We start from the raw sequence: 25908 nt of genomic DNA on the forward strand, positions 1-25908 counted from the left end.
ATTAGTCTTATTGATCACACCTGATCACCCCTACAGATCTCCATGTACAGTATAGCTGGCCTGATCTGACATCACAATGCTGTTCTGATAGACTATATTTTATGCCCATATAGGGGCATAAAAGGGACATAATATCTGGGAGGGGCATTCATTTTCAACTTGCATCGTTCCAAGTAGGCCAGTGCTCTAGTTTCTGTAATTCCACTAAATGTGGTCCTCACAAGTATAGTAACACACACGCGGGTATGAATGGTAGCCGGGACAATGAGTTGCACAGCAGTGGTTACATAAGCACCGACAGCTCATTTGGACTGTGATGCCAACCTCCATGTAGAATTCACTAGGAATAATTCACAACTCACAAAACGTCCGACATGGCAGAGTGTGCACGCACGTCACGCACACACACACACACACACACGCTCAGCAGACGTGCTCTGTCCATACTGCTTAATACACGCTTAATTGCCACTGGGTGAGAGACAGAGAGAGAGAGAGAGAGAGAGAGAGAGAGATGTAAAACACACTATCAGCACAGTGAGGAAGAGGAGCAAGCGAGCAATTTAATCACACTGTCTGTCTGTCTGTCTGTCTCTCCATAGGTTTTGCCTTAAGTCATCCTAAGGGCCGTTCACACCTCGCAATACATTTCCAATGGGAGTCACGTGGTTTGATGACACAACCTTGTTGCATGCCCCCCCCCCCCCCCGCCCCCGCCCCATGCAACAAGGATGTGTCATCAAACCACGTGATCCCCCCCCCATTTGGAAATGCATTGCAAGCCGTGCAACACACAGAAAAAGACATGGGGACACACCGAGGAGACAGGACACACCGAGGAGACAGGACACACCAAGGAGAAATGAGGACACACCGAGGAGACAGGACACACCGAGGAGACAGGACACACCAAGGAGAAATGAGGACACACCAAGGAGAAATGAGGACACACCGAGGAGACAGGACACACCGAGGAGACAGGACACACCTAACAGAGATCCGGTTAGTGTAACTCAGAGGTTAAACATGGATTCAATGTTGAACACTAATGATCTTGACAGTGTGGTATGAACTTTAACCTCTAGTCTACGGCGTCAGCAGGCTAACAGCGGGGGATATTGAGAAGGTGTGACTGTGTGTGTGTGTGTGTGTGTGTGTGTGTGTGTGTCCTCGACTGAAGCTCAGAGGAGGTATCACAGCAGTGAACCCCCCCACCCTTGATCTCCATTCTCTGTGACCCTTCCATTACCTCCAGCGCGAGCGCGCGCACACACACACACACACACACACACACACAGAGAATGGAAAGGGTTACGTAGAGGACCATGTGACACACGTTTACCTCATGTGTTTTGTTCCAGTGGATGAGGTAACCCCCATCCCCTCTCTCTCCCTTCTTCACTGTCGGCCTCTCTCTCTCTCTCTCTCTCTCTCTCTCTAACTCTTTGTCTCTCTCCCTCTCTGTCATTATAGGTGGACATTCAGTGAGGTCGTAGATCAGCCATATTTTCGGGACTTGATGTACAACAGAGAATATCTAGGGTTTAAATTATATGTGGACATCTGCATGTCAAACAGCTGTACAAAGGTGTGTGTGTGTGTGTGTGTGTGTGTGTGAGTGGGCCCACTTAATTATAGCCTCCCCGCGGTGTGAAGTCTTTCACACGCACACACACAACCTTGACACCATGAGCGGGCACACACACACACACACACACACACACACTAGTGGCGGCGACAGGAAGGCCGTCTGGACGTGACACCACAGGTCTACAAACAGATGTGCTGACACATCATTATCACACACACACACACACACACACACACACACACACACACACACACAACAAACAAAAGACGATGAGAAAGCAGCGATGGAGGAACTACTCGCATGCTTTACCTAATTAAAAGTATCAACGCCACAATTTAGAGTTACAAGTACACGAGTATTGTGAGCAATGATCGTAATGATACTCCACTCCTCTCCACCACCGCAATGGATGATGGGAAACTACAGCATGATGTATGTGACCCAAGGCCACATCTCAAGAAGAAGAATCAACTAGCGTGGCTGGAAGGGGCGGGGCTGAGACTGTGGCTTTGTGAGGTTGTTTTGTTGTGGATGAAAGTTGTAAACGTAAATTACAGAATGATAAAAATACGTCCGCTCAAAGAGGACAAAGAGGCAATGGCGTCAGTTTATATGTAAGGCCATTGATGGGAAATGACCACACTGCTTTTGCACACTGATTTTACTTATAGTTGTCTGTGTGGGTCAGCTATTTATCTGTATGTGTGTTAATTGTAGAATGTAGATGTGTGTGGGGGGGGGCACGGTGGCACAGTCGGTAGTGCTGTCGCCTCACAGCTAGAAGGAGGCGGGGTTGGCGAAAGGACCTTTCTGTGTGTTCTCCCCGTGTCCCCTAGGGTAGGTACCCTCACAAAAAAACATGCAGTAATCCAGGTCTCTAAACTACAGTACCTCCCCCTGGCCTGATGGAGGGGAAAGGAACTGGTTGGAATAACGTGTTCCTTCCACGAGCTACGTCCAACCAGGGAAACTCTCCCCTGTCAGGTGAAAAGAAGCAGCTCTACTCCTCATGCATAAAAGAGGCATGAGGTCAGTCCGTTTCCCCCACCAGGTTGGCAGAGGAAGTGTAGCACCCACGATTACATTAGATAATTGACACTGGGTGAAAAAATGGGTTGCACAATCGTGGGATAAAAATTGTTTAAAAAAAAGATTGTAGGCCTAGATGTGTGTGTGTGCGTGCAATGTCAGCAGCACTGGGCCAACCTCAATGCTCTTTTTGAGAATAAATAACAGTTTCTATCAATCAAGTCGGGACGTAAGTTGGTCACACATCTAGAATGAGACATCATTGGCAGGCTCTGTACTGCAACATCACGTGACTTAGCAAAAAAGGTCAAATTTCGACACATAGTTTTCTAAGAGATTAATCCATATGCTGTCTCAGGTTCTATGCGTGCGTGCGTGCGTGTTATTAGACAGACACTAGGCAGATTGAATGACCCAGACCCCTCACCCCGGCCAACTGTCTAGCTTTTTGGGAGATGAGATTTCAGATCAATCAATACGCAAACCAAGCTGTAACGAGCAGATTACCAAGAGCATTAGATTAGCAAAACAACTGGTCCCCCTGCAGCCCGCCCCCCCCCCCCCCAGCCTTAAACAGACTCACTTCAAACATCTCTGTCCTGTCATAGAGCATTCGGGACGGGAACCCCATTTTGTGTTTTAAGCATGATGTTATACTTTAGCTATTGAAAAATAGCAAAAATGTGGCAACATAATGGAACTAGGGAATTCACTTCTAGTCATTTTTACTAGTTGACTAGTTGCCTAGGTTACTAGTCGACTAGTTGTTTAACTACCTAATACCTATTATGTACAAAATTAAAATTATTAATATTTGTACATTTAAAAACTGTGTACATTGGTGACTATAACTATAATCTACCTGATCTTGAGGCCTACAAAATCGGGGGGAAAAAATCAACTAGTCAACTATAGTACCAACAAGGTCGACTAGTGGATTTACTAGTCGACCAGACTAAATGGAATAACATATTTTCAGATCGGGGGCCATAAATACATATCATTCTGGGGTCCTTGGCATGAAATAGTTTGAGAACCGCTGATACAGAGACATGTGTTTTTCAGAAACCTCAGGTCATAAATGGATTAACGACAGTCTAACAACATTAGCAAACTGACGTATCCACTTAATCCGTTACAACATGCAGGAAAGCATCCGTGTCCTTTTAGATTTCAGCGTTTGGCTAACTTGGCTATTCAAAAATATCACTAAAGCTCACAGAACGTCTTCACCATCAGCTGTTTTTGTCTAAATGTCTAAATGACCCTACATACTGTACTCGGTTGAAAGTTTGTACATCTGCTATTTCCACAGAAGAACCATAGAATATTATGGACCCTATAGACACACACACACACACACACACACACACACACACACACGCACGCACACACACGCGCGTGCATGCGTGCGTGCGTGTGCGTGTGCGTGTGTGTGTGTGTGTGTGTGCGTTTGCGTGCGTGTGTGTGTGTGTACGTGAGTGTGGGTGTGTGTGTGTGTGTGTGTGTGTGTGTGTGTGTGTGTGTGTGTGTGTGTGTGTGTGTGTGTGTGTGGTGCTGCTGTGTTATGTGTGGCAGAGCCTCCGACAACCAGTTCCTTCATAGTATCACAACCTTATTATAGCCGCTGCTCGGGTGCGATTGACTTTGGCCGGACTCGACTGACTGTTGCTAACTTTAGAATACAAGCATGGCCTACGTACGTACGCGCCACATTCCTCAAGTACTTTTCCTATCCTTTAAGAGCCTGTGTTTCCGTCTGAATAGCAGGCTGTCCCAGACGCTCTGCCTGCCTGCCTGTCACACCTTCCATTAATGGCATTTCAATGACTGACTGACTGCCAGCCTCCCAAAGACACGCTCTCTCATGCGCTCTGGTTTCCCACACAGCTGGGTCAGGAGGGGCCATTTGTGCGTCGCAGATCAATTTCCGTGGGTCACCATGCAGTGAACATCCTTGTCATCCATCATTATTATTATTTTAATAATATTTTCTAAATATTTCCCCCCCACACGTTTGCATGACTTGAAAACACATTGAATCACTGCTCCATGCAGGAAACTTTTATGGAAGAGGTATACCTCTTCAATAAAAGTGATTCAGTGTGCGGACAACCATCCTTTCGCATGGTACATATTAATGTCCTTTGGATCCTATCTTGAAATCACATTTTTCAAAAATAATTTTGTTTGGGGGGGAAAACATCTCATTTCTCTTTTGGATCTTGAGCTACAAAGCTTGGGAACTACAGCTCTGTACTGGTGCCTCCCTCAAGGTTCCATGATGGCCAACGGTGTACTCATCTACACAGGCCAGAATGCAGAGACAATAACAAGAAAACCAACAGAAATATGAAATATGAACAGTTGAACACTGAACTCATATTACTTAACACACTTAAATCAATGCACACTGCACGTGTACAGTACACACACATATCTTAACAGTCTCATTCACTGTAGAAGAACTTTGATCTCTCTGTGTATTGTGAATTTTTCCACGAGCACGCACGCGAACACACACACACACACACACACACACACACACACACACACACACACACTCTCTCTCTCTCTCTCTCTCTTACCCTGGTGAGAACCCTGCATTACTGCCTGTGCTGGTCCCGTCTCTCTACTGGAAAAATAAATCACTCCAGTCTCTGTCTGTCTGTCCGCCGGTTCAGATTACCCACTCCTCTCTTCCCCCTCCTCCACACACACACACACACACACACACTCTCACACACTCACACCCCCCCTTCCCTTAACACACACACACACACACACACACACACTCTCTGTGTCTCTCTCCCCCTATGTCTTCATTCCAGTGGTATTAACTTCCAGCGCTGTGATCCAGGCAGGACGTTCATAATATCCAGAATGGAGAGGAAGCTTTCCTTTCCTCTCCTCCTCCTCTGCTCTCTCTCTCTCTCTCTCTCTCTCTCTGCTCCTCCTCTTCTTCTCAGCTTCCTTGCTGTCCGTCCTGTAGCTCCGCCTCCTCCCCCTGTGACCCCTCCCCCATCATGCCTCCTCTCACTTTTGTCTTCCACCCCCCTTCCCTCCTCCCCCTCCCCCCTCCAAACACACACTGCCTCAAGTTTCCCACTGTTAACTCTCCCTCTCTCTCTCTCTGAACACTGTGGAATCCCCACCTCCAACAACAGACAATTGGTGTGTGTGTGTGTGTGTGTGTGTGTGCGCGCATGTGTGTGTGTGTGTGTGTGTGTGTGTGTGCGTGCGCGTGTGCGTGGCAGCATTGGGGCCACGTACATCGGGTGTCACGGGGGATGCAGGGGGATGGGGGGTTCGCCTCGCCTTCACCAATCAGCAGCCTCGATGCTGCACCCCCACACGGTAATTATCTAACGATGAGAGAGAGAGAGAGATGAGGAGGAGCCCCCCCCCCCCTCCCCTCAGTTTTTAGAATTAACCCAGATGGGGTAGAATTACATAACACATTTATTTTCTTCTCTCCCCGTTTGTGAAGTGAACATGCCCGCACACACAGACACACAGACACACAGACACACAGACACACACACACACACACACACACACACGCTATACTTCGCTTACTTCAAAATCTAAACGTTAGCACGGCATTGAAGTTCTTTTAGGAGGCCGCCCGGAGCCACACTCAGTCATATGAGTGCGGGGGTGCTTAGATGCCGTGTGTAAGGCAATCAAGCGCTCCTCTTCCCCAGTCCAGCTACAGAGTTGCGGAATCGGCTGGGAATGATATAAAGTGAAACCAGCCAATCAGAATCCAGTATTGGGACTAACCGTTTTAGAATAGACAATCTACAGCGTAAGTAACCTCTAAATGGCTAATCCTAACCTCAAAATGTGTAATGGTTTAACCTTTTCCATTTTTGACTATAGTCATCTTTTCACCTCCGGTAAGCACCTGTTGCACTCTCTGGAACATGCCTTTTCCCTACACTATACAGCAGTGGTTCCCAAACTTCTTCATGTCAAGGACCCCCACATTGACACTAATTAGCCCTGCAGACCCCCATTTGAAAAGATATGCCAGGGACCCCCATAAGAGAAGACTTTTACGGCTCTAGCAGTGAATTTCTTCTCATCGACAGCCCATACAGCCATAGAGAAAGGTCCTATCTGATAGTATTAAACGACGTCCAACTCACCAACATTGCAGCTGTACGAAAAGCTTGAATTATCCTTGTTGTATTATAGTGTTCTGATACTTGGTACTGTGTTCGGATACTCGGTACTGATACGTGCAATGTACTTGTATGTATGGTGTACTGCCTGCCGTAATGGTAACATAAGAGTGGAGCTGTGTTAGAGCACGCTGAAGGCCGCGGCTGGCAGGCAGTGATTGTGATGTCTAGTCTGTGACGTCATTAGGACATGAAGTATCCAAGATATATGCTGCTGTAAGTGGAATAAACCTTGTGAACGTTTTGATGTGACCAAGTCTCGTGTCATGTTAATCTTCTCCCGGGCCGGCCTGTCTGTCTGTCCGCCGCCGAACCATGGAAATGCCAACCGGGTCATCACACACCAGAACCAGACGAGGGTCCAATACGTAGAATACGGTGTTTCATAACAGTTGGTGTCAGAAACGGGACAGATAAGAGGTGAGTCACTTCATATTTTACTCTTCATTAGAGAAAAGTGTCTCTCCTCTTACCTGGTAATATATAGGTTATGATGCAGGGTTTACCTTAGTTAAACCTTGTCTTTTTGTAGTTCCCACATATGTAGTACATGCTTCCAAATTTCACTGATTAAGACCCAGTTAATTCAACATTTAAGTGACTTATACAGTTTTTGTTTTTTTTTGTGACGTGACAGAGTTAAGAGATAAGACTGTTTGGGTTCAAGCAGCAATATGGTTAGAGTCCATATATAAGCCTAATGAGGATCATTAGCAAAAGACTGCGTAGTTAGATACGCGCAGCAATATGGTTAGAGTCCATATTTAGTCTGACGTTTGGTACGCCAGCAGAGATTATTACACTTTCCTTGTAGAGGTCAGTGGCCTCAGTGATGCATCGCAGCTGAGGTTATAAGCCGGATGAATAGCCTACTTTGTCCGCACAACAGCTGTGAGTATACGCTGCAGTCTGTTGTTTTTATAAATCTGTTAGATGTTGTCTAACAGGGTACGTCTGTGAGATAAGCGTACTAAGCCTGTGGTGTGTTTCCCACAGCAAACTTTAGTTACACTCTGGTCATAGTCAAAAGTCACTGCTAGATTTAGCTACCAATTTCAAGGTAGCAGTGATAAGGGCTGGTGTGTGAACAGACATCGTTTGAGCATTCCATGTGGTTGTCCATTCTTTTGTGTTGTGTATTGTTTGTCTTGTCGCAAATGGAAAGTCAAAGTTAAGCTACCCCCAGAAAGAGGGGTGGACATGTGCAAGTAACGTGACGTTGTGTTTCCCAGTCACGCTTTAAGAATACACAGTAGTTGCCACATTCATCCAAATATGCCATGATGATATTGAAATGGGCATATAAGAGTGGTTTAACGTGTTATCCCTGGGGTTTTCATATAACACTGGCATGCTGCTGAGCTACACTCTGTGTATTGAGTTGAATGTTGGCGATTACAAAGTTAAAACAACCCCTAACCTAAGGGGGCTGATGGATTGAATAAGTGAAATATTAATCAGTAGTCAGTGAGACAACGGCGCATTTCTGTTTCATTTCACTTAAATGAGTGTGCAAAATAGCCGATCTACCAGTGCTATAAATAGCCAAAAACGGAGTGTTAAGAAAGGTCTCCAGCCTATTAATCAGAAGGCAGCAGAAGCTGCTATATATATATTGGTGTTTATATAAATCAAATATAAGCGCTGGAGAATCAAGTGTAAAATGTACCTTGTATGGCAGAAATATAGTAATCTAATGTTAGTGTAAAGTGTCTATTTAGCCTGCCCTGTGAGCTGGAAAAGTCATTACACCAAAACGTACTCGAAAGAAAAGGAAGGCCTTAAAGTAAGGACCAGAAGCGCATAGAAAGTTCTGAGAAAGCTGTAAGCGTTTTTGGTTGGTAGAGCCCGTTAGAGACGAGTATTCATCTTTTCTGATCAACGGGCCATACTCTCGCGACGGGAGAGCGCAGAGGCTTGCGTAACCATAGCAACTTGGTGATTTCTTTCACCAGCACACTGGCCTAATCAGAAGAGGAGAAGCTATCTCTTTTCTCACTGGGCCAAGGGAGGAAAGCTGAAAGAGCAGTGTTGTGAACTTGTTTATAAACCTCCCCCACAGCAGTCAGCTAGTAAGAATCACTCCCTCACGAAGCCCAAGGTCAATATGTAGCTCTCAGTATGAGAGCTAATAATCACTAAAAAAGCAAATATAGGCCTGGTATGATTGGGCACATGTATTGTGCGTATAGAGAAATAATATAATAATAAAAAGTTATCCTCAAAATAAGGATTAGAAGTGCTATAAAGTTTTTTTGAGAAAAAGTTTGCAACTCAGTATGAACGCTGTAGCATAGAAGCGGAGACGTAGAACTCATCTGTTCTGTTCCGCACCTCGGGCGCTCAAGATGGCGTAGCCATGGTAACTTGTCGAGACCTTATCAGCAGAGACAAGCACTCTCTGACCCACAGTTGAGAAGAGAAATTCTTAATGGGCCAAGAGAAAAGCCGGGAGAGCGTTGGCGCAGATAACTTCCCCACACAGCAAAAGAGTCCCTTCACGGAGTGTGTTATCTCTTATCTCATTAAGCCAAGGTCATATACATGTATGCTCAGAGAGGAATAGACCCTTCATTATGCCAAGTTAGGAGACTGAATGGAATTCAGTCAAGATATTAAATGGGACAAATGAAAACATATTATAGCCATAAACATAATGCCATGACATTTAGGAGCATAAGGAACAACGTGGTGATGAGACATTGACCACTGGACATAAGTGAAGTAAACAAATAAACTAAGTGTATTTATCTGGAGTGAAATAGATCTGCAGTGAAAGTTAAATAAGGTTGGACTGGTAGTTCTTGTGACTTGACAGAGTTTGGAAGAAGACTGCGTTGTGTTTGACGCAGCAATATGGTATAGCACAGTAGCTGAAAGTTGTCCCTGCTGTGTTTGGTTCATTTAATCTGTTAGATGTTTCTAACGGGGTACGTCTGTAATACAGGGATATTCACAGAGTGCGTACTAAGCCTGTGGTGTGTTTTCTCACAGCAAACAGTTACACTCTGATCATTTGTATTACAAAGTCACGGTAGATAGAACATATTAGGGACCCAACTGAGGTATCAGTAGAGAACTAAAAATAACAGATCTACAAGCTCGATAATGGCCGTAACATATTAGGGACCCAACTGAGGTATCAGTAGAGAACTAAAAATAGCAGATCTACACGCTCGATAATGGCCGTAGGGCCTCGTTCACTAAGTGTCATAGCTCAAAATTGGCCAGGTTAAGTACATTTACTTCAAGTTTAAGTAGTATGTATCAAGAAATGTAAGCCAATACAGGAAGCAAAATTAGTAATTATTCCATTATAATGCAGTAATTGGTGGAGTTCCAGTCAAAATACAATCATTAGACAGCGTTTTAGGTTGCACCAAATCCATGATCCCAAATTTAGAGTCCCAATTATGGAGGGGGGGTGTGTTGAATATGAATCAGACAGGCCTGAAGCATAGAGCCTAGGTATTTTAGAACCTAAGTAGAGACCATAATGGAAATGACTCAGGGAGGTCAGGTCATATCTTATGTGTAGTTCAGCCTGTTAAGTGGATATTCGAGGCAACAGTCAGCCTTGGTAGGTCAGTTCATATTATAGGTGCAGTCAAAGCACGCCATGTGTGTACATGTCTCATACAACTACACACACAAACACACTAAAAGGAAGTGTAAGTTTAGTCAACATTTATGTTCAAAAACATTTTAGTAAAACTGCCACATTCAAAAATATACCCAGTGTATTAAAAATATTTATAATTCCCATTTTTTGTCACATCTAAAAGCTGAATCGTCATCTGCCCACCCAGCCAGCACCCACCCAGCCGAAGGGGGGGTGAACTTCAACCAGAAAGACAATACAATGACTTTTTGTCCTAAGAGTGGATGCCGAAAGACATTTTGTGGAGTTTTACCATTGAACATTTGTTTTTGGCACTGAACTTTGGGGACATGGGTGTTCGGGGGACACATTGATGTCATGCGATGGTTTGTGTGTTGAGCACACAAGCGATTGAACTGAACAATGAACCTGGACCTTTTCTTTTTGTACTAAGAGAGGAAGCAGAATGACATTTTGTGGAGTTTTACCACTGAACATGTGTTTTGCACTGAACTTTGAAGTGTTGTGTCGGGGGGACACATTGATGTCATGCGTTTTGTGTGTTGAGACCACACTAAATTGAACAATGAACATTTGGGGTTTTTGCATCTCACTTCTGCATGTCACTTCCATCACGTGACTACAGGAAGTGTTGGGGTCATATCTACAGCAACAGCGGAGTACGATGTGGAATGGGAATCCTAAATATTTATTTTACCAGTTTTATGATGGAATTAGGCAAAGTGTGGCAAGTTATTTTTCACATTTAGAGGTGGAACAGCTCAGGGGCACATACTAATGTGCACACACGCACACACGCACGCACACAGAAAGATAGACAACAGGGTGTGTTTGGTCTAGGAAGAAGTGCCTGTTCAAAGGGAGGTACGCGCGTACGTGTGTGCATCAGGGTAGAATTGACATTTTCAGTATTAAAAGTCAATGAATCAAGTATATTATGACTCAAGTAAGGAAGGGCTAATTCATTCTTTAGCCCAGAAGAAGTTGGTGCAATTTATAAGCTCAGCTGTAATCCATTTGGAAGGGAACTCCAATAATAAAATAAAATATAAAACCAATACTGCATAGATCCTAGGCCCAGTCAATAGTGAATTACAAGTAAGGGTGTCTCATTGGGTTAGACCAACTTTAGTCCTATAAAGTCCGGATAAGTAAGGGCAAATGTGGAGACTAGGGGGAATAGAAAAGTTTAAAATAATAACCACAGTGTATTAAATTAGTACAGGACTACAGCACATACACCCTATATAACATATACCGGTAGGTCCCATTCAGTAGATACACCTGTGAAGGAGCGGATATATGCTCACGAATAAATCGATCTTGAGACAGACGATTTTGTTTTGGTGTTTTGGGACAATGTTATGGTAAGGTTAGACAAAATAGGTGTGTAAGCGTTTGTGTAGTAAGATAGTCAGTGCACTAATCTAGTCAACAGGCCTGAAATAATTTGTATTAAACATTAAGTGTGGTTAGGAAAAAAACCCAAGTCGAGTTTATTAATTACTAAGTTCAAGTTGTTAGGGTAACCCCAGAAACGATGCTCAGCAGAGTAGGCTGTAGAGTAGGCTGAACGGGCGCTTCTTGTCAACCTACAACATGGACGCATGTTTTGTGGGAGGAGTGAGAGAAGGGTGCGTATTCAGTTCAAATAAATATTTAGAGATTTAAATGAAGTGTGATTCAGCATAGAAAAGGCCAAATTATGAAAGGTCCGTCAAGCTATAAAGGACCAGGGAAAGAATATGGTCAAAAGAGTCTGAGGTATGGACTGGTGTGTGTGAATTGTTCATTAGATATTTTAGGGGGGTCCACCATGTGTAGTCCATATAATATTCTGTGGTAAAACTCACGAGCGTGTTTAAGAGTGGACTGTCTAACCCCTAACCCTAATATATTTCTATTTTCACAGAAACACACAGGAATGCAGTCATGCTGAACCAGGATCTGCGTCAGGCTGAATAACTATCATTCATGTTTCTATCTCCCCAAACGCCATTTTTTGATGAAATGTGTCTGATTAATTGTGTTTCAAGAGGGCAAATACAAATTGTATGTGCATGTGCAAGGGCAAATGGTCTGAAAGAATTAACAAATTAACCCATAACAATTGAGTGTCTGTGCTTGGTGTCTTGTTGTGGTAAAGCAAGGCCCTGTTAGCTTATCTTGTTTTGAGGACACAGAGAGCTCTGTAGAAATTGTTTTACCCAGAGCAGGTGGGCAGACACGAAGCGGAGGTGTCAGGAAAGCACCAGTGTCAGGGGTCATTCATGTAAGTAGTAGACACGTCACATGCTCAAAAATACACATTTAGAAATTTTAATTGTATTATTATTCCCCTTGGATGGGTGATTGATTGATTGGCGGAATATTGATGAAGTAAAATCAATATAGTATGAGGATGGGATATGAAGCTCCCACGCACACACACACAGTATGCGTGTGTATCTTTGTTCTGTTTGGGGGGGGGGAACCCAGTGCTTTTCAGTTTTGTCCACAGGAGACGGACAGCAGACGGGAAAATACAGAAATTGAGTGGGTTTCCGGCCCCAGGACTGGTGTATCACCAGGTCCAGAAGGCCTAAGCGTTCAGCCGGGGAAGGGAGATCGCCTCGGGCATTAGAACACGACCAAGGGTCTGACAGCAGGGCCTGCGCACGGCCTACAGCAGGGCCTGCGCACGGCCTACAGCAGGGCCAGACCACGGCCTACAGCAGGACCATCACATCGCCACTACGGCCTACAGCAGACCAGCATGACGGTACTGCAGACCCCCGGTAGGTCTGCAAGAGGGCCAGACCAGCCACCGGACGCAGGCCGCGTCCTGCAAGGGTCTGCATCTGACAGGTCACACGTCGGCAGGCCAGGAGGGTCTGTGTCGGCCTAGACCGCAGTGACGCAAGTGTGCCATTTGAACAACGTCCTATGACCATTTTCCAGGTCTTGAACTCATGAAGGAAATAGGAAGTAGTCACATTGTGACGAAGACCTATTTTGCTCAGACTATATGAGACAAGCATCCTGGAGCAGAATGTGCGCGAGATTTGTTTCGCGCGCGCGATGTTTATGGAGTAAGCGGGATGCTATATCATCAACAATGCACAGCCAGGTCTATATGACGCATGCTGGGGCGGCCAGGGCCATATGCATCTGCGCACTATCTGATGGATTCGGTACAGGACAATTGCGCGCGGTCGCCGGTATGGAGAACTGTTGCTTGGGCTCTGTGCCATATCGGTTCCAGTGGAGTAGGGTCGTAAGAGTGGACTGTTGGAGTAAGTGTTGGACTGGTGGAGTAAGTCTTGAACATGGAGTAAGTGTTGGACTGGTGGAGTAAGTCTTGAACATTTTCTGTTGAGTAAGCCAGTTCGGGAACATTTTCGGTTCGGGAACATTTTCGGGTCTTGAACGGATGGAACATTTTGGAACATTTTATTTTTATTAGATTAATGACTGGTTTCTTGTGTCTCAATGTCAAATATGTGTTTATTTGCTGTCATTACACACTGTCCCTATACATGACACCCACACATTCCACTGTAGGATAAGGCAGGCATAATGCAAGTGGGGAGTGGTATAAAAGAGTGGTTAGTCAGTTATAAATGTCAGAGATGGTTGCCTTGTTCCAGTCCAGGTAAAGACAGGCTGTACTTCCGTCCCAGACAGATCAATAACATGTGCCAGATAGGACGACTGAGGAGAGACAAGATGTACTGGGAGAGAATGTTGAGTAATACAGGCTAAACCTGCTAGACTGAGAGAATAGATTAGAATGAACTAATCCTGTGGTGTTGAAATTAAGTGTGATTATTCATTATTCAGTGTGATTATTCATTAGTTAGAAATGAACTAATTTAAACATAATCAGTGATTTCAGGATGATTTCAGGTTGAGTGTATATTTTAATGTACCCTGTCCTATCCCCACGTGTATATGTTGTATATTATATAGTATATATTATATATTGTATTTATTGTTGATTTCTCCTCCTCTTTTCTTTCTGTGTTTCCTATTTTATCTCTCTCTCTCTCTCTCTCTCTCTCTCTACACCTATGTCTGTGTTTCAAGTGTACAATCAGGTGGCGTGCGCGTGCTTGCTCAGAGATTGATCAATGATTATTGATTAAGCAAAGAGATCACATAACGAGAGGCTGGATACAATTTCCCTGGCGGAGTCCAGGTTTTTCGGTATCCATGCGTGATTGTACACTTTTCCGCATTATAAATACAGTATCAGATGACGTTGTCCTTATAGGACAAAAGAGTGGGCTGTTGTATTATAGTGTTCTGATACTTGGTACTGTGTTCGGATACTCGGTACTGATACGTGCAATGTACTTGTATGTATGGTGTACTGCCTGCCGTAATGGTAACATAAGAGTGGAGCTGTGTTAGAGCACGCTGAAGGCCGCGGCTGGCAGGCAGTGATTGTGATGTCTAGTCTGTGACGTCATTAGGACATGAAGTATCCAAGATATATGCTGCTGTAAGTGGAATAAACCTTGTGAACGTTTTGATGTGACCAAGTCTCGTGTCATGTTAATCTTCTCCCGGGCCGGCCTGTCTGTCTGTCCGCCGCCGAACCATGGAAATGCCAACCGGGTCATCACACACCAGAACCAGACGAGGGTCCAATACGTAGAATACGGTGTTTCATAACAATCCTCTATCTGCAAAGTGTTTCTTTCATAAAAAAAAATAAAAATAGACATTTTATGAGCTACTTCCTGTCAGAAAATTCCTTGTAGGAAGTTTGGAAGTGCTTGTTGGATAATATCACTCTGTTTTGAATTTGCAAATAATGCAGGAGGCAGCAAGTATAGTGATAGAAGTGCAATGGTGCACGCACGCACGCATGCACGCGCGCGCGCACACACACACACACACACACACACACACACACACACACACACACACACACACACACACACACACACACACACACACACACACACACACACACACACACACACACACACACACACACACACACACACACACACACACACACACACACACACACACACACACACACACACACACACACACACACACACACACACACACACACACACACACACACACACACACACACACACACATGGCCCTTCCGGTTTGGTTGTTTGTGGTTACTGTGTGCATAAAATCTAATTGCATCATCAGGTACGTTGTAGCTAGCTACAAGATCACACACTCACTCACGCACGCACAGCTCTAAGCTCCACAATGTGAGCCAATCTGGTTTTATTGCCGTGCACTGCCATGGAAAAGCAATAAGAGAACTGAGTAATGCTTGAAGAGAGAGAGAGAGAGAGGTGGGGGTGGGGGGGCAGGTGAGACTATTCACACACACACACACACACACACACACACACACACAGTGTCAAACCCATGTCACCATGTCACCAAAGTGAGGATGTGGCAGTGGTTCTCAAAGTGAACCCGTGAGATGCAGAAGTTTGAGAACCGGTTTGAGTATCACTTCACGGCACTTCAACATTTTTAGAGCACTGCTGGCGTAAACTGTCCCACTAGCTGAGGCAGTGAGGCAGTGAGGCAGTGCATGGGGCTGGGACAGTGAGGCAGTGCATGGGGCTGGGACAGTGAGGCAGTGCATGGGGCTGGGACAGTGAGGCAGTGCATGGGGCTGGGACAGTGAGGCAGTGCATGGGGCTGGGACAGTGAGGCAGTGCATGGGGCTGGGACAGTGAGGCAGTGCATGGGGCTGGGACAGTGAGGCAGTGCATGGGGCTGGGACAGTGAGGCAGTGCATGGGGCTGGGACAGTGAGGCAGTGCATGGGGCTGGGACAGTGAGGCAGTGCATGGGGCTGGGACAGTGAGGCAGTGCATGGGGCTGGGACAGTGAGGCAGTGAGGCAGTGCATGGGACTGGGACAGTGAGGCAGTGCATGGGGCTGGGACAGTGAGGCAGTGCATGGGGCTGGGACAGTGAGGCAGTGAGGCAGTGCATGGGGCTGGGACAGTGAGGCAGTGAGGCAGTGCATGGGGCTGGGACAGCCAGCCAGTGAAGGAAGGGGACAGCTGCATATGGGACGGGGGAACTGGCTGGTCTGGGGGATCACAGGCAGGGTGGGCTGACTGGCTGACTGACTGGCCGACTGGCCGACTGACTGACTGACTGACTGACTGACTGGCTGGCTGGCTGGCTGGCTGGCTGGCTGGCTGGCTGGCTGGCTGACTGACTGACTGACTGGCTGGCTGACTGACTGACTGGCCGACTGTCTGGCTGGCTGACTGTCTGGCTGGCTGGCTGGCTGGCTGACAAGTCAGACAGCAGGCTGTAATGGAGCCACTGGAATGGGGGGGAGAGAGAGAGAGAGGAAGACAGCTGCTGCAATGTTATTATCAGCTCACATAACTGACATCCACTCAATACACACTCACAGTCTGACATGCGTGTTACACTACATGCCTGCGTTGATGACCAAGAGGAAATGCTGAGGCCGTCTGGAGTCAGCGGTACGTTATGTGTGTCGCAAGAAAATGCACTGTGTCTACATACGTCCGAATACATGAATATGAACAAACTAAACTACAAGTTTGGGTTGCAGTAAGTTGCTCCAATGCTCCATACGACGATGTGTCATTTAATTTTTAAACGGGTTGTGCCTTTCAAGTAGAGGCGACGGAAAGAGGCAGTTCAAAGAAAATTGCATTTGCTGTGAAAAAACCCCCATTATTATTTTACTATGTTTTTGTCAAAAGCGAGCAAAGTGCTAAGGGGCCAATTGGAAAGAACAGAGATAGCTCAACAACCTGGTGTCCCAGTTTTGGGCATGCCATCACTGTCTAAATCTTTTCAGAATTTCCCCGAAAATCTTCCTGAATATAAAATAAAGAAAATCAAACCCGTCTGAAGTGAGTGGTACTGTACTGTACTGTACTGTACCAGTAAGACGCGCAAACGCAGCTCGTACATATTTGGTTTTTTTTAAGATATTATATAATATAAGTTATTATTTTTTTAAGTTAAGTTATTTTTAAGTTAAGTTTTTAACTTAGCCATAACCATATAAGGAGTCCCCAAAGCAGCTATACGTCCAAATATGGAGTGTGTTGCATCAATCACAAACAAATCACTCAGCTCCATATATGGGCACAAAGGGGGGACACACGGACACACAGACAGACATGATCTGCTATGTCAAGATTCAAGATTCAAGATTCAAGATTCAATAATTTATTTGCCATGTCAACAAGTTGATAGGAATTTGTCTCGGTTCATACTCAACATATACACAAACAAGAAGGACAGTACAATACAGAAACCAGCAGCATATGAAATTACATTCAGTTTTTTTTAAAGTGCTATATGCATATACTGTGCTATTGGTTCAGATGTCTAATGGCTACTGGGTAAGTGCTATCCCTGAAGCGACATGTAGAGCTCTGGATACTTCTCCTCTTCAATCTCCTGCCTGATGGGAGGAGATTGAAGAGGTGATGTGCAGGATGGGAGTTGTCTGCAATGATTTTGTTTGCCTTTCTAATTATTCTGGTGGAATAGAGTGAGGAAAGTGTAGGGAGGCTGCATCCTATGTTTTTTGATGCGCGACGTACTACTCTTTCCAGCTTTGATTTGTCTTGAGAGGTTGTGTGACCAAACCAGACAAGCATGGAGAAGGTGAGAACACTTTCAATAGTGGCCCTATAGAAGTGAGTCATGGCTGCTTGGCTGACTTTGAACTTCTTAAGCTGCCGCAGGAAATAGAGACGCTGGTGTGATTTGCTTATTATGAGACTGGTGTTAAGATCCCATGATAAGGATTCATGGATGGTGGTCCCTAGGAACCGGAAGGAGGAAACTCTGTCTACCTCTTCCCCATTGATGAAGAGGGGGGGGAGGGGACACGATTTCTTTTTCCTGAAATCTATGAACATCTCTTTGGTTTTAGAGATGTTTAGGATTAAGTTGTAACTTTCACACCATCTCACCAGCTCCTCTACTGCTCTGCGGTAGTCGGTTTCCACCTCGTTGGTAATAAGACCTACTAAGGATGTGTCATCAGCAAACTTATACATCATAACTGTACTAAAGTGAGATTGACAGAAATGAGTGTATAAAGAGTACAGAAGTGGAGAAAGGACGCACCCCTGGGGGGCCCCAGTGTTTAGGAGCCTCGACAGCGAGACGAGATCACCTATTTTGACCACCTGTTTTCTGTCACATAGAAAATTAAAGATCCATTTACATAGAGGTGTACTGACGCCTAGCTCCTGTAGGGTTGAAATCAGCTTCCCAGGCACTATTGTGTTAAATGCGGAGCTAAAATCAACAAAAAGTACACGAGCATAGGTGGATCTGGATTCTAGATGTTGAGTAATATTGTGCAGACAGAGGGACACTGCATCATCTACACTCCTATTTGCTCTGTAGGCAAATTGGTGGGGATCTAGTGCTATGCTGGACAGGTGTTTACATACCAGTCGCTCAAAGACTTTCATAATGACAGATGTTAGGGCAACAGGCCTATAGTCTCATAGTAAGTGCTCAGTGCGTTCGCAACAAGCCCTCCTCCCTGGCCTGTGTGTGTCTGTGTCTGTGTGTTAGGCTGTGGAACAGTGACACTTGGTGGTGAACACATGCTATAACGCTGTCTGTGCTCGGACACAGGGACACAGGGACAGACCCAGCCACACACATAGCTGTCTATAGGAGTGGTTGGACCACTCAAAAATCACACCTGTGTGAACTGAGTCGTGCAACTACAGTATACCTTTATTGTTATAGTTACTGTTACCGTGTGGGGGTCCCCGGGGGGTCCCCGGAACATCTAGTCCCCAGGAACACACCCAGGTGACCCACCCCGCATCCAAAGCGGTTGAGAAATGCCAGAGTTACCGTGTGGGGGTCCCCGGAACATTCCATACCCACAGGAACAGGTCCGTGTGGCTCAAATGGCGAAATTAATAATGGACCTTAACATGAAAAGGGTTGAAAACAACTGCTAGAGAGGAGCACTTAGTGACGTGTTCCTGTCACACCCTCCATGTCTGGACAGAGAACGGGGACCGCACGGAAACCTGTCACCCCGTGACCCCTCGCCCCATCACTCTCTGTCCCCGAGTGTAACACCCTCCACATGCCATCCATCTACCAAACAACCAGCCCAGCCCCTCAGGGGCCACTTCAAAGGGCCACAACCCCTATTAGCATATCTGGGCACTTAAGTTACTCTAACTAAATTCGGCCTACACACGGATTCAGTCCATTGACCAACGTCCCAGACTCCCCAAAAAGCCAAGGAGAAAAAGGGTGAAAGAGAGAGAGAGAGAGTTTTAAAGGGACCAGATCTTATTGTAATGATGTTTGAGAGACAATAAACACTTTCCTGGGGGTTTTATGTGGGTAATATGTGTCTTTAGATAATTTAATATTTCCAAGTGTGCATGACTTCCTTCCTGGACTAAATGTTGTCTCAGTAAGACCCCCCTATCCACAAGGAGGAGCAGTGCACCAAAGCATTATGGGAAATGTATACAGTCAACATAATTTTTTAGTCTGGCAGAGTTTTGTGTTTTTAACTCGTAGTTCCTTACCAGTCAGCTCCTCTTGGAGGTCTGGGAGACACAGGCCGGGGCCGCAGACTTCTCATCCCCAACACCTCACTCCTCTCTGGGCAACATCCCGTCCTCCTCCGGCCTCCTCCTCCTCCTCTGCTGCGTGCCACTGGAAGGGGTGGAAGAAATGTTTAGATTTTTGGACATTACACATGGCTTGTGGTGGACATTTTTGTCAAATTGTTATTTTATTTTATTATTATATGAGCGGACAATAATATTACCAGAAAAACACACGGGGAGATAGTCGTGAATGACCACAACAGGTCTGAAACTCTGAGTGTGTACAAACAGAACCATCCGTTTGTAAGGGCCATAGTGTCATAGTAAATCAGTTTTGCTTGGCATTCAGTAATTGGGTCTTTTATTTATTTTTTATTATCCCACGATTTTGCAACCCATTTTTTTCTATACTTCCTCTGCCAACCTGGGGGGGGGGGGAGTGGACTGACCTCATGCTTCCTTCTATGCATGAGAAGTCGTCCAAGATGCTTCTTTTCACCTGACAGGGAGGAGTTTCCCTGGTTGGATGTAGCGCATGGAAGGAACACAGGTTATTCCGACCAGTTCCTTTCCCCATCATCATCGCCCGGCTGGCCAGGGGGAGGTAGTTTAGAGAAGACCAGGATTACTGCATGTTTTTTGTGAGGGGACCTACCCTAGGGGACATGGGAAGAACATGTGAGGGTACCTACCCTAGGGGACACGGGAAGAACATGCAAACTCCACACAGAAGGGCCCTTTTGCCAACCCCGCCTCGGGTATGGGCACTGATGATGCACCCCAGCGCCCACAGCGTCCCCAGCGGGAATCAAACCCAGGACGTTCTAGCTGTGAGGCGACAGCACTACCGACTGTGCCACCGTGACCCCTCAGTAATTGGGTATTATGATCAAAATAATAACATTATAATGTTCTTAGAGTAGGAAAAAAGAAATTGCCACGGATACATTTGTCCGTGTACAGTACAGACATATTGATTATACAGCATAGAATTGCTGTATAATCAAAATCGTATCCAATGACGACAAAATATTCAAAGTCTTGAGAGGCTAAATGGTGGTTTCAAATGCTGAATAAATAATGGATCTTGATATGCAAAGGGTTGAAAGCAACTGTCCAACACAACACTCACTGATGACTCTCTCTAGAGGGCCACACTGCCCCCACCTGGGCAGCTATGCACATAGCACATGAGCAAAAAGAACTAGGGGAAAACACACACACACACACACACACACACACACACACACACACCCCTTCGCAAAAGGTCTCTGTCTTTATTTGCACCTCAAGCCTCTGTACTGTACTGCATGTGTCCCATTGTATGGTGTGCACTTGAGGTGTAAATGTTTGGCAAACATGTGTGTGTGTGTGTGTGTGTGTGTGTGTGTGTGTGTGTGTGTGTGTGTGTGTGTGTGTGTGTGTGGTCTCTGCTACCTTCCTCCTAACTAGGTCAGCTGAGCATGGAGCAACAGCAGCCGCATGGAGGTGGATGAGAGGCACTAATATGCACATGTCAAGATCCACTCAGCCTTATGGGGAGAGGAGAGGAGATTTCCTTCCTTCTCTCCTTTTTTTTCTTATCAAATATACATATAATCTGAAAAAGTTAAAATAGGAGAACTACCGCAGCTCCTCTGAGCTTGTAGATCGGCTATTGAGTGCACGGCCATAATGCGTGTTTTTGTTTGAGTCCCGGGGAGACGGCAGACTTAATCTTTCGGGTCTCAAGAGACTCAGACGAAAATAGGTTGATGCAGGTCTCCGCGTCCCTCACTGTGAGAGCTCTCCTGTTCAGTTTTTTATTTCGCTCGCACAGCAAAATCAGCTCACATGTAAAATTTCATCCAGCAGAGTAATGAAGACATACTGAAATGCGACACACATAGATATATGGCGTGTTGGCCAGGCCAGTCATCTGTGCGAGGATGGCAGGACATTTGAGAAGATGTGGGCGTATTGTAAGCTCATCTATCATAGGAGACACACAGTGGTGGAAGTAGAAGCTCAGATTTTGGACATAATAATGAATTGCATTTTATAGCGCTTTTCCAAGTGCTCAAAGCACTTTACAATGGTTCATTAATTCATACATTGGGAGGTGAAGCGGCGAACAGTCGACGCCAGCGTCCTCACTTCCCACAACAATGTTGGCAAGCTCACACCGACCGACTCATTGGAGGCAGTGTGGGGTCCAGTGTCTTGCCCAAGGACACTTCGACATGTAGACAGGAGGAGCCGGGATTCGAACCTCCGACTCACGGATCATTGGACGACCTGCTCTACCTCCTGAGCCACAGCTGCGTATTTCACTAATGGGTTCATTTTAACATACTGTGCCTTTTCTACCTCTAAAGTCCTCAAGAAACAACACAGTATGTCAAACAAAAACTCAGCCTGCTCAGCAGAACCAAACACCAGTCCTACTGTGACCATCATTGGCTCCCTCCGGGTCAAACACAGATCATATTTCTAAATACTGCTCACCATCTACGAGGTCCTCAACAAAATTCTAAATTAAAATCGGAAAACACATTTTCTGTTTACTGAAGTGCCGAAGAGACGGGGAGACCCCCTGTTACTGAGAGGTCTAGGTAGCAACGATTACCGTCACCATAAAGAGCTTTACCTTTTCAGCAAAAAAACTAAAAACAAACAAATACAATATGATGCACCAAAAGGGAAAGCGAAACCGAATACTGAATATAGGAAACAGTTGGCCATACCTTAAAGCTACCTGATTTATGGCAAAATAAATGGTTATGGCAAAACTTAACTTAAATAATAATCACTATTATGGGTCCATAAAACATTTTTAGCAATTCTCTGCCGAAAGTTTCCTGCGGCCGAACAGTGGGGTGATGCTATGCACGCTATCTTTCTCTCTTGACCTGAAACCTGACCTGTACAGTAATGCATAGTCTGTGGAGGTAAGGCAGACGTAACACACACGCTGGCTTTAGTTCTTTATTCCCGTTTAGTTTTTTTAAAGATTTGTTTTTGTCTTTTCTGCTTTTTATTTATTGATAGTTTCAAGTGAAGACAGAAAGGAAAGAGAGAGAGAGAGAAGGGGAGAGACACGCAGCAAAGGTCGTCATGAACGGGACTCGAACGCGTGACGCGCCCCCAGGCCAGAGCCTACTGTATATCATGTTTGTTTTTAGTTTTTTCCAAAAATTATGTTTTAGCAAATTCAACATAAACACTCTTGTGCTGGTTAGTCAGTCAGGGACCAATCAGAAGGCTGACAAAGGGTGAATTCCCAAATTCTACCTGTGAGCAGCTGCTTCCGCCCCAACGGTTGGAGAGAGCAGTGTCGCGCTGAAGAGCTTCACGTCATGTCAAGCTGCGACATTTTGCGAGTTTGTAGTTGTGCTATTTTTATTTATTGTTTTAAAGACGTTAAATGTTTTCCCGACTTAATGACATGTCCAAACAAGGAAGCCCAGGCTTGATGTGGTGAAAGTACTGCATGCCCTCCACCTCCTGAAAGCCTGTGCACGCACGCACGCACGCACACACACACACACACACACACACACGCACACACACGCACACACACACACACACACACACACACACACGCACGCACACACACACGCCTTCTCCTGGACAGATTTACAGTTTTTAATTATTCTAAAACAAACGGCGAGGCCAAAAAACTTGACCTTAGATTCTACCACGGCAATCTCTCGCAGAGTAACACCACGTGCACTATTGCATTCACCACACACATATCACACGCGTGCGCAACACATGCACGTACGCACGCACACATGCACACCCAGCTATCTCTAATCAGTAGATGGCATCTCGCTGACTGTGCTGACTTGAACCCAGGCGCTCAGATTAGATTGAGATTATAAATCTGCTGGATCACCGGTAAATAGATTACATTGCATACATACAGATACATACCCACGCACTCACGTGCACACACGCGCACACACACAGCACGGGAGCCCACCTCTCCGTATTTCAGTGAGCTCGTAGCTTTTGTGAGCTTGTAGAGCGGCTATTTTCACAAAATTACTGAAAAAAAATGTATCATTGAGTTTGTTTTTAATGAATGGAAAATGTAGCTTTTTTTTGAAAGATTTTGTTTAATGTTTTGAAATAATAAAAACAAAATGTAGGAAAATAATCAAAATAAAGGGACCCATACGAACTGGTCTGTGACCCACAAACGGAACCAGACCCAATGCTTGCCCACCCTGCCCAATTGAGACAAGCAGGACTATTACATAACGGGTCTGATCGCCTGATTTATGCATTTGAAAACTTAAAATGGGACATTCTGCATAAATAATAATGAGTGTACTTTTACTGTTGGCAGTACATTTAGGATTCCGGACTTTTATTTCTACACTGCAGTATTGATGCTTTTACTTTGAGTACTTTTTTCCACCACTGGTCGTGAAGCTGTAGAGATTAGAGTCTAGTGTTGGTGTAGACCTTAGAGTACAGTATATATGAATAGAGTCTAGTGTTGGTGTAGACCTTAGAGTACAGTATATATGAATAGAGTCTAGTGTTGGTGTAGACCTTAGAGTACAGTATATATGAATAGAGTCTAGTGTTGGTGTAGACCTTAGAGTACAGTATATATGAATAGAGTCTAGTGTTGGTGTAGACCTTAGAGTACAGTATATATGAATAGAGTCTAGTGTTGGTAGACCTTAGAGTACAGTATATATGAATAGAGTCTAGTGTTGGTGTAGACCTTAGAGTACAGTATATATGAATAGAGTCTAGTGTTGGTGTAGACCTTAGAGTACAGTATATATGAATAGAGTCTAGTGTTGGTGTAGACCTTAGAGTACAGTATATATGAATAGAGTCTAGTGTTGGTGTAGACCTTAGAGTACAGTATATATGAATAGAGTCTAGTGTTGGTGTAGACCTTAGAGTACAGTATATATGAATAGAGTCTAGTGTTGGTGTAGACCTTAGAGTACAGTATATATGAATAGAGTCTAGTGTTGGTGTAGACCTTAGAGTACAGTATATATGAATAGAGTCTAGTGTTGGTGTAGACCTTAGAGTACAGTATATATGAATAGAGTCTAGTGTTGGTGTAGACCTTAGAGTACAGTATATATGAATAGAGTCTAGTGTTGGTGTAGACCTTAGAGTACAGTATATATGAATAGAGTCTAGTGTTGGTGTAGACCTTAGAGTACAGTATATATGAATAGAGTCTAGTGTTGGTGTAGACCTTAGAGTACAGTATATATGACTAGAGTCTAGTGTTGGTGTAGACCTTAGAGTACAGTATATATGAATAGTCTAGTGTTGGTGTAGACCTTAGAGTACAGTATATATGAATAGAGTCTAGTGTTGGTGTAGACCTTAGAGTACAGTATATATGAATAGAGTCTAGTGTTGGTGTAGACCTTAGAGTACAGTATATATGACTAGAGTCTAGTGTTGGTGTAGACCTTAGAGTACAGTATATATGAATAGTCTAGTGTTGGTGTAGACCTTAGAGTACAGTATATATGAATAGAGTCTAGTGTTGGTGTAGACCTTAGAGTACAGTATATATGAATAGAGACGGCACCGGGTATCTCCTCCCATCCACTTGCATTAAGTTGCTCAAAAGCGCATGAGGCGATTTCACTCCTCCTTCCGGGTAGGAACAGAGTGCAGTGCATTCCGGGATGGATTTGCCCCAAACACATGAACGCGCTGGCCGTTGACTATCATTGCACGCGTTCACGTATGAAACAGCGGCGTTCACGTATGAAACAGCGTTCACGTGTCATCATGAACGTGCACAATGATAGTCAACGGACCAGCGTGTTCATGAGTTTGGCCCAGCGCTGCAATACCAAATTCACCCACTATGTCCAATCCATTTCGCCTCAGGGTTTCCTCTATTCTCTATT

At 44.9% G+C, this 25908-nt stretch overlaps 1 protein-coding gene across 3 annotated transcripts in view; it reads right to left on the reverse strand.

Moving 5' to 3' along the window:
- The window catches only part of LOC308328721 (leucine zipper putative tumor suppressor 2 homolog), a 76547-nt gene that overhangs the window by 22122 nt on the left and 28517 nt on the right, over nt 1-25908 (reverse strand). For 2 of the 3 annotated variants that reach the window (XM_080782821.1, XM_080782819.1), the window contains exon 1: nt 5209-5511. The gene's annotated coding sequence lies outside the window, so the exon portion shown is untranslated. Of the gene's footprint in view, nt 1-5208; nt 5512-19993; nt 20124-25908 lie in introns of those variants that run through there. The other variant, XM_080782820.1, reaches the window with a different exon arrangement.

The sequence above is a fragment of the Protomyctophum bolini genome (assembly GCF_963924005.1).
Source record: "Protomyctophum bolini genome assembly, chromosome: 14".
Classification (NCBI taxonomy): Eukaryota; Metazoa; Chordata; class Actinopteri; order Myctophiformes; family Myctophidae; genus Protomyctophum; species Protomyctophum bolini.